The 12,355-nt window shown below is 35.8% G+C and overlaps 1 protein-coding gene across 1 annotated transcript in view; it reads left to right on the top strand.

Moving 5' to 3' along the window:
* The first annotated feature begins 888 nt into the window (after positions 1 to 888).
* The window catches only part of Nlg2 (Neuroligin 2), a 172,584-nt gene continuing 161,117 nt past the window's right edge, over positions 889 to 12,355 (top strand). Inside the window, exon 1 of the mRNA XM_066282877.1 lies at positions 889 to 1,105. The gene's annotated coding sequence lies outside the window, so the exon portion shown is untranslated. The remainder of the gene's footprint in view (positions 1,106 to 12,355) is intronic.

The following is a 12,355-nucleotide window of genomic DNA, read 5'->3' as shown; positions in this document are numbered from 1 at the left end:
ATATCGTGGTATAATATTTTTTACAGAGGCGCTTCAAAGGTTGCTATTGTATAGAAAATGAAGTTAGCCAGGATCTTGCTCTTTCTTGATATCATAACCCAAATAAGAATAAAGGAAACAAAATATAATAAAGCGAAACGCAAAGAAGTGGTAATTATTAATATTTGCGCTTACGCCTACATACTGTCGCGATGTAAACAATTTCTTGAAAGATTTAATCCAAGATTTGTGCGATTTGGCTGGACGTAATCAACAATTTGACGGGGCTCTGATAATGGTGAAAAACGAAGGGAAATAAAATTCAAAAGTTACATAATCGGGTGAACATAAGAACCGGAGCCAACGGGGCAACCAAATCAAATTAGATTGAGTCCAGGATCCGAACGGACACGAATCAGAATAAAAATCTGCAAATGAGAAACTATGGGAAAATCATTTGATCTACAGTAAGTTCCTTCGAATTAAAACGTGATTTTCGGACTTGACCCCCCCTTGAAAAATCTCAACTACTTGTGTCGCGGTAGCATTGACGGCCAATAATTTTTTTTCTCCAAAACGGTAATTAAAACTTTAAAACGTGGACGAACGGAAATAGAGGTCATTCTGATGATTACCGGTGTCCCCCTTCACCCCAACCCTTCCCAAAAATATAATACAAGCACTCACATTCTGATCACCTCCATCATTAAAAATACTCTACCTTTTTTTTTTTCGAGGAAAAAATCCATTAGTCCCAGTCCGTCACTGTCCAAAAAGGAATCTAAGAGCGAAGGGTGGCATTGCTATAATAATATCGATTGAGAAGTGCCGCATGCGTTGGGAGTCGGGGATGTTTGGTATACTCAGCATCCTGGACCAGCCCGGGCGATGCGGTAGTCATGATTTGGATCACATATCGCGAACAGGTGGTGCTGCACCCTTAAGGCCGACACCCTTAAACATCGTTCGCGCGTATTCGCGAAAACCGGTTCTCGGAGTTTGCGACTATTCTGACTTCGACACTTGTGCCTAATGATAACGCCGTGCGTATCACGCCTGGAATTTCTCGTGTGAATTGAGATTAACTTTGGGAATTGAGTTCTGTAATAACTGTCTGGAATTTAAGGTGAGATGACAGGATGCCGGTAGGCCGAATTTAATCCTAAGGATTAATTGAATTAGGTGAAATTTGAACGTTATTAGCGCAAATGTTTGATAGGGATGATAGATACGATTAATGACCATACACCTCCGGGAGTAATTGTAATGTACATGCTATAAAATGGGGAAATGTGATTCATGATGTCACAAATTATGAAAATAGAAATCGGAATTTTTCCGGCTATAAAAACGAGTTTAGGCGGGGTCAGTTTATGATGTGTAAACATATTCGAGAAATTCCATACAGAGGGCTTTCATTCCAAAACCAATTACCCTAAATATCTTTTGATTTTATGGCGAGACCGATCCGACGAAAAACATTCCAATTGGTTTTGGAAGGGCAAGTTTGAATATGCATTGGAGATAATTTTATATCCAGCTAACCTCATTTTGAAATGTCAAATAACAACCCCCCACCACACCCCCACCAAGCGCACAAAATTACGATGAGATCCAGTTGGTTCGGGTGTTCAGGTTGATTCAGGTTAGGGACTACATTAGGGATTTCTATGCCCTTTGTAGCGCTGGGATTGGTATTTGACAGTTCAAATCGAGGTTAACTGGAGATGAAGGGCCGAACGCAAATCACCATAAAAAAATGAGGAAATGTGAATCATTATATACGAAGTTGTGAAAAATATTAGATTCTTTCCTTGCTATAAGAGAGTTTGGTTTGATCACTCCGCGCTGTATATTTTTGAAATGTGCTCTAAAATTGTTCCAGGGAAAAAAATTTTCAGACACTCGACTTTGCACACAATTTGCTAGCAGAATGAAAAATGAATGGTAATTGAAATTGAAAACTCAAAATAGATAGACAATTATATTGTTTTTTGCAATGATGTCGGTCGGTTTTTTTATCAAAATGGGTTTGCTAAATTGCTAGCTAAATGAATGGAGATTGTCGTAGTTTAAGAGAAACGATTTTTCTTGTCTCGGACAAACTGAAGTAGGTGCGAAACTTTTCATCAAAGAAAGTAATTTGCGCATTAAACTAGGAATGTAGAATTATCATCCTGAAGGACATCGTTCCAAATGTTATGAAAATTACGTTGTTTAATATTATTACAGTTGTTGCTAATTGGTCGAAGACATTATGGAGAATTTAGAAAACTTGAATAAGTTACATAGTCATTGAGGAATTACTTCGACAAATTTCAGGAAGATCAAAGTGTTACATAAAGAGCTTTAATCCAAAATACAAATTGGAAAAAAGATACCAGATTCAATAGGGTAAACACATAATGGCTTACAGCTGCTCGAGCATCAAACGTGAATGCATGAAGGAGAGGAGGCTTTATTTATTCCCTGTTGAGTACTAATAATAAGATTTTTATAAATTCTTCTCCATTGCAGATCTATGTTTTCAAACCAACTAAATTCTCGAGGGATTGAAGGCTGTGTCCAAGATAATGTAATTTTGCAGGACTAATTACTGAATTCACTAAGTAACAGTTTGAATTTTTCATGGGATATGTACCACATGAACTTCATGAAAAGTTATAGGAGTTTGTGAATATTCTGTGTTTGACACTTGTATCTAATAATAACGCCGTAAGTTTCTCGTCTGGAATTTGTCCTGTGTATTGAGATTAGTTTTGGGAATTGACTTCTGTAATAACTATGTGGAATTTAAGTTGAGGTGACAGCTCATCGGTAGGCCGTATTTAATCCCTAAATTAAATTTAGGGAAATTCCAACATCAGTAGCGTAAATTTTTAATTAAGATGAGACACGTGATTAGTGACTATACATTTCTGGGAAAATAAGTGTTCGCATAATGAAATAGGAAAATGTGAGTCATATTATACAAAATTATGAAAATATAAATCTATTTTATGGTTAAAAAACAGAATTCAGATGGAGCCAGTTTATAATGTGTGAAAATTTTTGAACATTTTTGAGAATTATCATACAAAGAGCTTTCATTTTAGCACTAGTTCATCACTTTTCAAAACACTTTTTCAAAATTGAGCGCAATTCGCTGCTCCTCACGTCTTTTACAATTTCAATAATTAGAATACCGCACATATTCGAGTCTAATATTCAATTTGGTGAATTGGCGGAACAAAATGTAAAGACGAAGATATTTCCTGTAGAGCACAACTCTTCGCCAAGTAAACCCAAAAACAATAGTATCTATGAAAAATGAAGAGAGGTTGGAATTATTAATTGAAATATTTAGGAATTCGATTTAAACTTTATTGACCTTATTGCATTACATTTCATTATTTGAAGAATTTATGCCTGTGGTTCATTTGGGTATTCGTAAAATCACGCGAGTAAACATTCGCAATTACTAAATGATCGTAGCGAAGTTACACAACATTTCGCACATAGTTTCAACATTTCAAGCTTAGTTTTGTGTGAAGAAATCAAAAATGGTCTGGAATGCGAAGGATATTAAAGGAAACAAAATGAAGGAAAGGGCATAGTTTATGTGTCTGAGGGCCAATAGATCAAAGCCCTGGCAACTTTAGGAAGGGCATAGCATTCACGGAAATGTTGAGAAAAAGATAGAGGTCAGTTTCGTAGTTTCTGGGGAAATTATTTTCCAGGCAACATTGCTAGTACATCGATCTTGTGGCCTTTAGCATCACTTTTTGAGTATATAGATGTAAGTTGAAAGAGAATGATGACCATTAGCAATAAGATTTACGCAGCACGAAAATAGATTCACATAACAAATTATTGTTTTAAAAACGTTGGTTTTTGCTGATGCCAGAACTTATCCCCTGATCATTTGCATGATTTAAATGCTCAATTACCAGTAATTGAATATTTATTTTAATGTTGTCTGAAGGTTTCGTTCGTATATCTCTCAGATAGAGCGAGGGTAGCATACGCCTAAGATCATCAGGAGCCTGATCCATCTATCTTATACACTTTATATCTGAATTCTTCGTGACAGTAACTTCTTGGAGTAGGTGGAACGGACCTGCTGAGAATCCCGCAGTTTTCCCGCGTTAGATGCTTTATTGCAGATATCCCGCATTCATAGGTCGTTTTCGCTATCCATTTTATTATTAAATTCACAGGAAAATTAAAAATAAAAGTGAAGTTACTCGGTGAATTGTTGAAAAACTTGTTCTGAGCAAATGCAGATAATAATAGCAATTTTCCAGATTACGGCAGTTTACTCAGAGTTGCAATTGTTTCTCAAACTTAAGCGGCATCATGAATTCAATTTCGAACCGTTAATGCTCTCAATCCTTCACCGACAAGCCCTAGGGTCGAAGGCATTCATAAGAGATTCCAATGGGAAAGGTTTTATCCGTTTCCGCCCTTTCACTGTTTTATTTAATGCCAAATATCCTTTATACTCCGCTTAGTTGTTTGAAAAGGCAGATTCCATTCTAAGCGGGGAAAGAAACAAATAAGTTGTCCTTCAAGAAGTCATTCTGCGACCGCAATTTTTCCCTTAAGTTCGAATTAGTTCAGGTTAGTTTAGATAACCATAGAAACAGAGAACATGTAATCGGAATTGATAGGCGAGGAGAATAAATTGAAAAAAAGCTTCAACAAATATTTATGTTTCGTGGGGTTTAATTCGCACCAACTGAATGCAAATATATCAGTGACCGATCGGCATCTGAGTCAGACTTTATGTGTAGAACATTACCGTTACATCAAATGAAACTATCCGAATCAAATATTGAGTCTGAGGGCAATTTCTCCAGATGAACGGTCCGAGAAGCAATTTTGTGGAAAGTGTGTCATCCATTTTCGGTTTTTTCCAGGTTGCACTTATTTCGAGTATTTCTTTGTTAGACGTTTTACTCTGGACCAAAACGAGGGTCGCCAGAAATTTATGTTTGAACATATCGTCCTCTTAGGACGTGATAAAAATGGTTTATTGAACCAGACGATCTCGAGATTCCTTAATTGATAAGGCTGCATTCAAGATTTTTACTGTGCGATTCCCGAAGCTCAAAGGCCGGACCAAATATTTGCATGTTTTGTGTTCGTGCTTCATGAGGCTGAGCTGAACATATATTTCTTCACGATCGTGCGGAAAACTTTTCGTTCACGCATGGTTTCCCTTGTTGAAAACTCAATTTTAATACGTGGTGCAAGCACAGCGACATATCAAAATCGTGTTATGCACGTCTCAAGGAAAGCGAGTCAGTTTTTGTGACGTTTGAATCAAAATTGTTTGTTTATCATTCGGTTGAAAATCGAAAAGTATTCATCTATCCCATTCGCAGTTAGACCTCCGCTTTAGCGAGTAAATTTTTATATTTTTTAATCTCTATATTTATTTTGTTTTTATTTCTTTTAACGTCACGAATTAAATAATAATTATGAGTCGCAAGTCACGGGCAGCAACGACTTGTGACGTATAAAATATAAAAGATAATTTCATGATCTCGACAAAACGGCGAAGTTATACAAAGTACAAGTAAAGGAAACCAATGGCCAAGTGAGAAGATCAGTCAGCACACAGTTAAGTTTAAATGGAAAACCCCAGGTTCAAGTTTATAAATGGGCCAGTGAGTAGATTACTTGGCACTAATAGGTTTGAGTTAACAAAATCTGGTAAACTTTAAGTGTAGTTAGAGGAAAGCACTTAATACGGGAAATTATCTCACACCTAAAATCATCCACCTAAAATTGGGTCCTCGGATTTGCATCTCTGGAAAATTGTGTCCTGATGTTGTTATGTCGTTGTAAAAAAAATCTTTTTATAGCCAAATAATGCTCTGATTGATTGTTTCGAGTGCTTTGCATCTAACGAGTGAAACCATATACTTATTATGGTTATTCAAACCCAGAAAGAATTGGGATTGCGCTGATTGAACCAATAACCGGGCGGAAAACAATCAGCCGAGTTTCCATTAAAATCCAATTTTTTGACTGCAAGACCGCCATGTATTAACGTCCCTATAACGTTGCTCGGTCGGAGAGACGCGTCATATACAGGATGTTACAGCTGCGTTTTCCCTGGAAATCTTAGAAAATCGTGATATAATTTAACTCTGTAAACACACATACATATTTGGAATCCTCATATAAACAAATATATAGGGTGTTAAAGTTTCAGAATGTTTTAAATTATTTCTTTGCAGATCTCCCAACATTTTCTTCCAAGCCACATTAATCGATAATGACGCAAACGCAGTCTTCAGGGTTGTATTTTTCGTTGGGTGACATCTCCTTTTTCTTGCCATATTATTGTGTTGCACGCTACAGGTATTCGTTAACTAAAATCAAAATGTGGCAATTTGCGACAAGAGCGAAACGAGTGGCGCAGTTTTCCTGAGCTTACTGTACATGCACGCAGGTTAATTTATACTTCTATAGTGTTTGGCAAACACTTTTTCACCCACCTTGAAGATGCACATCTTTTATTACCCTGATGTTTAGTTTACTACCTTTGAGCATTTTACACTTTCTGTGTTTTATGTTATTTCTGTTTGAATAGTGGTTAGAGGCCAGTTGAACGCCATTACTAGGTAGTAAAATTGAAAACTTCGTTTTCAACTGCTCACTACACATAACATAAAGCATTGTTGCACTCACTCCCGTAGTAGTATTGCGGTAATCAAACAAACTTTATGAACGGGGCCACAACCAATCTGTTGCATTCTTTGCACTAGGAACGTACTCAATATCATATCGATATCTAGATAATATTAAAGTTCACCATCTTAACCGAGTTGTCGACAACAGAGAAGTCACGTGAACTTCTTGCTATACATAGTGGACCAACAATACCACATAAATTCGTTACAAATTGAAGGAAATATTTTTCGTGAAAATGCTGGAACATGCCAAATGTTCTTTTTAGTTGTGCATTTTTTGACGTAAGAGACATGTGCAGATAAATGCACTTTTTTATTTTTCTCTCATGGAACCCCAAATAAATTATGCAGAGGGCTTCCTAGATCGCTTAACTTTATTGCTATGGAATTTTTTTATGGGGTTTTCAACACAGAGCGTATTTAAATAAACGGAACAATATAGAAAAGTTAAAAAATAAAATTACTCAAAATGCACAACAAATACCTCCTCTAATGATAAGAGAAGTGCTTGAGGAATTTGAATTGCGGTTGCTTATCGTCAATAAGTCAACGGGGTATAGTTCGAACATTTAATACATTAGATTGTAGTAGTTTACGTTATTATTTTTTAATTTTTTTTTGTACTTATTTTCAAAAACTGTTGAATTTACACATGGGTATTTTACATAAAATGTTTGGAATTTTTCAAAGGACTCAAAACGCCATAAAGTACATGGAATCCTATAAGAAAAAAATGGCCATATACATTTATCTACCATATGAGTAACCCTGAATACATATCTGTTACGTCAAAAAATGCTCAACTAGAAACGATATTTGACCTGTTCCAGCATGTTCACGAAAAATATTTCTTTAAATTTTTAACTAATTTATACGGGACTTTTGGTCCTCTATGTATGCATACTGAGTACGTTTCAAAACATCCATTTTAATGATCAACCCTTCCTTCTCAATTTAACTCTACGTCTGCTCTGCTCTGGGCACGACCCTTTAGACAAATCGGTCTTCCATCCACATTAGCCCTCTTGAAACTTAAAACTGCTACGCGGAGAGCTTCAAACATACTAATTTTCAAGTGTCAGCTTTCCAAGCTGAAGACGTTGCCTAAAAAAAAGGCAAAGGGATACAACAGCTCCTTGGTGAACCACAACCTTATTTAGGTACTAAACTGATGTTCTGTAATTGCGAGGGCACAGGAAATTAAAAATAGCCAATATGGTTTGAGCTATTGTGCTATATGGTTGAGCTGATGCAAAATGGCTAGATATGTAAATTCTAATTCAATTTTGCCAGTGCCGCTACATCACACGATAACAAATGCACCCTTCACCTCTCCCATGATTCTGGTAATAGATTATCAGATTCTTATTACTTGTGATAGGTTAAGAGACTATGCGCCGCTGAATCCAATTCGGTAAATAATACTAAAGAGTTATGAAGATGGTACAGAATTACAAGGCATCGTACGTTCCCCTAATAAAGATAATGCCAAGGAATTCTTTGGAAACTTTGAATAGTGTCTAGTACTTGAGAACTGGAATTTCTTCCTTTATCTTAATACTACAACTTGTGTAACTGATATCCATCCCGAAAAAAGAGTAAGTTAAGTTTGGAGTTAGTAGAAGTCCCAATCTTGACCGGAAAGCGTTGATTAGAACGACAACATCAACATAAATCATTTTATAGGGGTGTTGACTTGGTGCCCGTGGGATCATAACTCTTAATTGAGGTATATCAGCATAAAAATCGTTGTTTTCTACAGTTTCAACATGTACTTTTTACGTGTGTGAAAATGAATAGTTAAATTTGAATAAAAGGAAACGTTTTCAATAAAGTATGGACTTACACGAGCGTAAACCTCATGAGACCAATTTGTAACACTGCACTGAGGTAAAAATCTCGTCGAACTAAACAGACTTAATTAAGTTGTTTCAGAGCACCTCTCTAAAATTGAATTCATGGAAACTAAATTAACCTCGAAAATATCGTTTGTTTAGGATGTCCACTCCATTTAATACTGCCGTTTAAGCTTGCCTAAACGAAATATGACGCAGTTCAAAATGATTGCTCAGCTTAGAAAATAAATGAATTTAATCCGACCAATACAACATAATCCAGCATTTTAATTGGATTTTTATAAATTTTTTATTTAATAATAGATGTGGAGCTTCAGATTGAATATATGTATGATTCAAATGAAAATAAATTACATATGAATTTTAACCGTTTCTTCCTTTTCTTGAAGTAACTTTTCCCGGTCAGTAATTTGTGAATTTAATATTCTTGCATCATAAGGCAAAAGTTTCGAGGAAAATGGTATTCTGCAAAAGGGACAAATTACTTCATTCCCCTTTATTATCTTATGGAGGCAAAGAGATATGAACAGGTATTTTGAATTAAATTAAATAGAGGAAGAACAGAATCGTACCTAAACCCTTTTCTCTGAATCCCTTGAGGAGCTTCTTTCATTCTCGTGGGTTTCGGACGGCTGGGTTTATTAAAATTTATGAAATATGGCCCTTTATTTATGAGTAGTCCATAATAATTAGACTAATTATAAAAACTTTGGTATATCCAGGAAAATCGCAACAATGAGATTGTGCAGGAATGCCAACGTTCAACCTTGAGCTGCACACTCGGTGTTTTGTTAGGGAACACAAACCGCGAACCATGCGTGTCGCATGACGAATGACACATGAAGTATGTGAAGTAGAAGTTGACGTTCATCAATCTGTCGTTGTCTAAGGTATTTATGAAGTTTTGACTTTCTGATTGAATGGAAAAAGATGCGAGGCATAGACACCAATGCCACGTGACGCTGGAGACTTATCACGACTATTAATCTTTATATATTATTCTATTTATGTTGGAAGTTGTTATTACAATGGTTATGGAATTTTATTGGGAGAGTTAGCGAATATGGTACAAATTTCCCCAAATTTAACTGAAAGCTCTGGCTTGACTCCAAATTATATAAATCCACCCAGTATTTTCCGTTTCTGAAACGCATTACCGTTAAAGCGGTATGTGGAGCTGCATGTTTTGAATGTTTTTCAAAAGAACAGGGCACACTTTGAGTTCCGATTCGGTAATTTCTATTTTAAATTCAACAAAGTAATGTCGCGATTTCAACAGACAACACAGGTGAAACCTGAGTTTTCCATATTTTGGTACGTAAAGTAAGCGCAATAGGTTTTTACCAACGAAATACTTAGACTCAAAGTTGAACATCTTGCTTCAATTTAGCCCTCCAGACATTCATTATGCGAACTATCTCGTCACGAAACGAGACAAACAAGACTTGAACTTTTATGCATACACCATGTTTTTGTGCTTCTGCATTGTGTTTTCTTCTAACACCATCGTCACCTAATCATAAACAAACAATAACCGTCTCCTTCGCCACCGAATACTTCGCACCCGAATACTTTGGGAACCCCTTGTGCGGATAAATATGACCCGTCCGCTGTCTCGGAATTTCCTCGGATTGAACAAATTCAGAATTTACGACTTTTATTCTTTGACTTCGTCCAGACATTTTAGAGGAAATGTGACACAGAGAATCGATACAAAAAGCTAGAAATAATTTTACGAAGCCAGACGCATAACGGGAAAGTCACAGTGCGACGCGAAGTTCAAACTTCCGAGATTTTTCCATCTTACAGATTTTCAGTTTTCACCACTTTACGCTGTGACCTGCTAGATTGCCTCCCGTTTAGACGGATAATCTATGTAGATGTGGCCTCTTTAGCACGAACATGCAATATGGTCGGGTTATTTTAAATAACGGAACTCTACGCAGCGGAAGAACGCATCGTTCAGGAGAAACAATTCGCAAGCTTGTTAGCAAGCTTTGGGGGCCTCCAACAATTTTCCTGGTCGTCTAATTTGAACGCTCGGTTATATGGGACGAAGGCCTTTGAAGTTTTTGGATCCTCCTCGTTTTTTCCTACTTAATCGATATTTACGACCTCTAGAGCTTCATTGCCGGAAAAAAAATTTAACAACATTTTCGGGAATGTAGATGCCTCGAATTTCCTATGAGCGACTGCTTCGCGCCCCTCATTGGATCGACTTCACACGTATGAAACGGAAATTATGAGTCATAACTCGGTAAAAGACATTAAAATTTTGCAGATCAAAATCATGCGACACTCACTTATAATCATGTGCCGTGAACGTTGAGTAATAAGGGTATTTTATTATTAGATGTTATCTGGTAGTTATTGTAGAAATCAATCATGCTCCTGTTTTTAATCTTGATCGGAACTTGCAGGTTTTTAATTAAAACAGTTAGAATGAAAAAGTTCTTTTTGTTAAGTAGCTTCTGAGAAAATTTCTTTCACTTAACAGTAAGTGGAATTAAGAAATGTGGAATCTATGCGACTTAAAACTGGAAATCTCAAAGAAAAGTGATGCCAACAAAATTAAGAGAACAATAAAAATATAATTCTCAAAATTTTACCAAAATCGGCGATGGAATATTTTCTTAATTAATAAAAATCCTTTGTTCTGCCCCTCTTATACTCACTTTCTCGAAAAAGGAAGAGTTTGCCACAAAATGCGAAAGGAGAATATACAGAGTGGTTGGTTCACTGGTACTCATCTGGAAGAAGGTGGTAGGAAAGATGATTTGGAACGTATTTCACCACGTATATTATTATACAAACTGTTACGCATATCGAGATATCGTAATTTTTCCGAATTTTACCAAATTCGTTGCTTAATTCCATATAAGTTACAGTACAAAAATAAGTGGAATATTTGATTTGACTATTTTTTTTCGTAAAAACTTGATGTACGACCGGAAATAATTTTTCAAAACGATGGATGTCCCCCCCAATATCAGAGGACAATAAGAGAGAGTTTTTAAATCATCAATTTCCTGAAAAATGGATAGGGCGAAATGGATCGATATTGTGGCCTGCCAGATTTCTGGACCTGACCCCAGTCGACTATCATATCTCGGGACGAATGAAGGAACTGGTATACAATGAGGAAATTCACCATCGAGACGATCTTATCCAAAAATTTAATGGATCAGCAGAAGTAATGAAGATTGAAATGAAATTAGGAGTCACCGCCACTGAGATGTGACGAATGTGCTGATACTGTAACAGAAACGGAGGATAATAGTAATATTAAGGTAAATGTTAATATATGATATTGTAAATATTCACTCATGCGAAAATAGTATAATTAATACATAAATAATAATAACTTGTTAATTGTTTATTCAATTCGTTAAATTTCCGTATCAATTTTGTCTGTGATTTTTTTTCTTTTCGGATTAAATATCTGATAAAACATTAAGTCTGCGTCTTTCAACATATCATTGAAAGGAGTAGTGGTCAAATAACCTTTTAAACGTAATTGAATGACTCTTCCATTTGTGTTTTTCTTTATACTCGGTTAGAAATTTGAGCTTTGATATTTAAGAAATTTATTTTTAGAATTTAAAAGGGCCTCAATTTTTCATTGAAATGTAGATCCTTTACATGTTTGATTTCGATAAAATACATATTCAAAACGGAACTAAAAAAGGTAACCAGTTCAAATCTTACACAAAATATTTATTGTAGTTTATATGGAAGTAAGCAGCGGATTTGGTTAAATTCGGAAAAATTACGATATCTTGAAATGCGCGACGCTCTGTATAACAGTAATGTGGTCAGATACATTTACAGTCA

The sequence above is a fragment of the Euwallacea fornicatus genome, chromosome 5, assembly GCF_040115645.1.
Source record: "Euwallacea fornicatus isolate EFF26 chromosome 5, ASM4011564v1, whole genome shotgun sequence".
NCBI classification, from domain to species: domain Eukaryota; kingdom Metazoa; phylum Arthropoda; class Insecta; order Coleoptera; family Curculionidae; genus Euwallacea; species Euwallacea fornicatus.
This window is presented reverse-complemented; position numbering and strand designations above follow the sequence as displayed.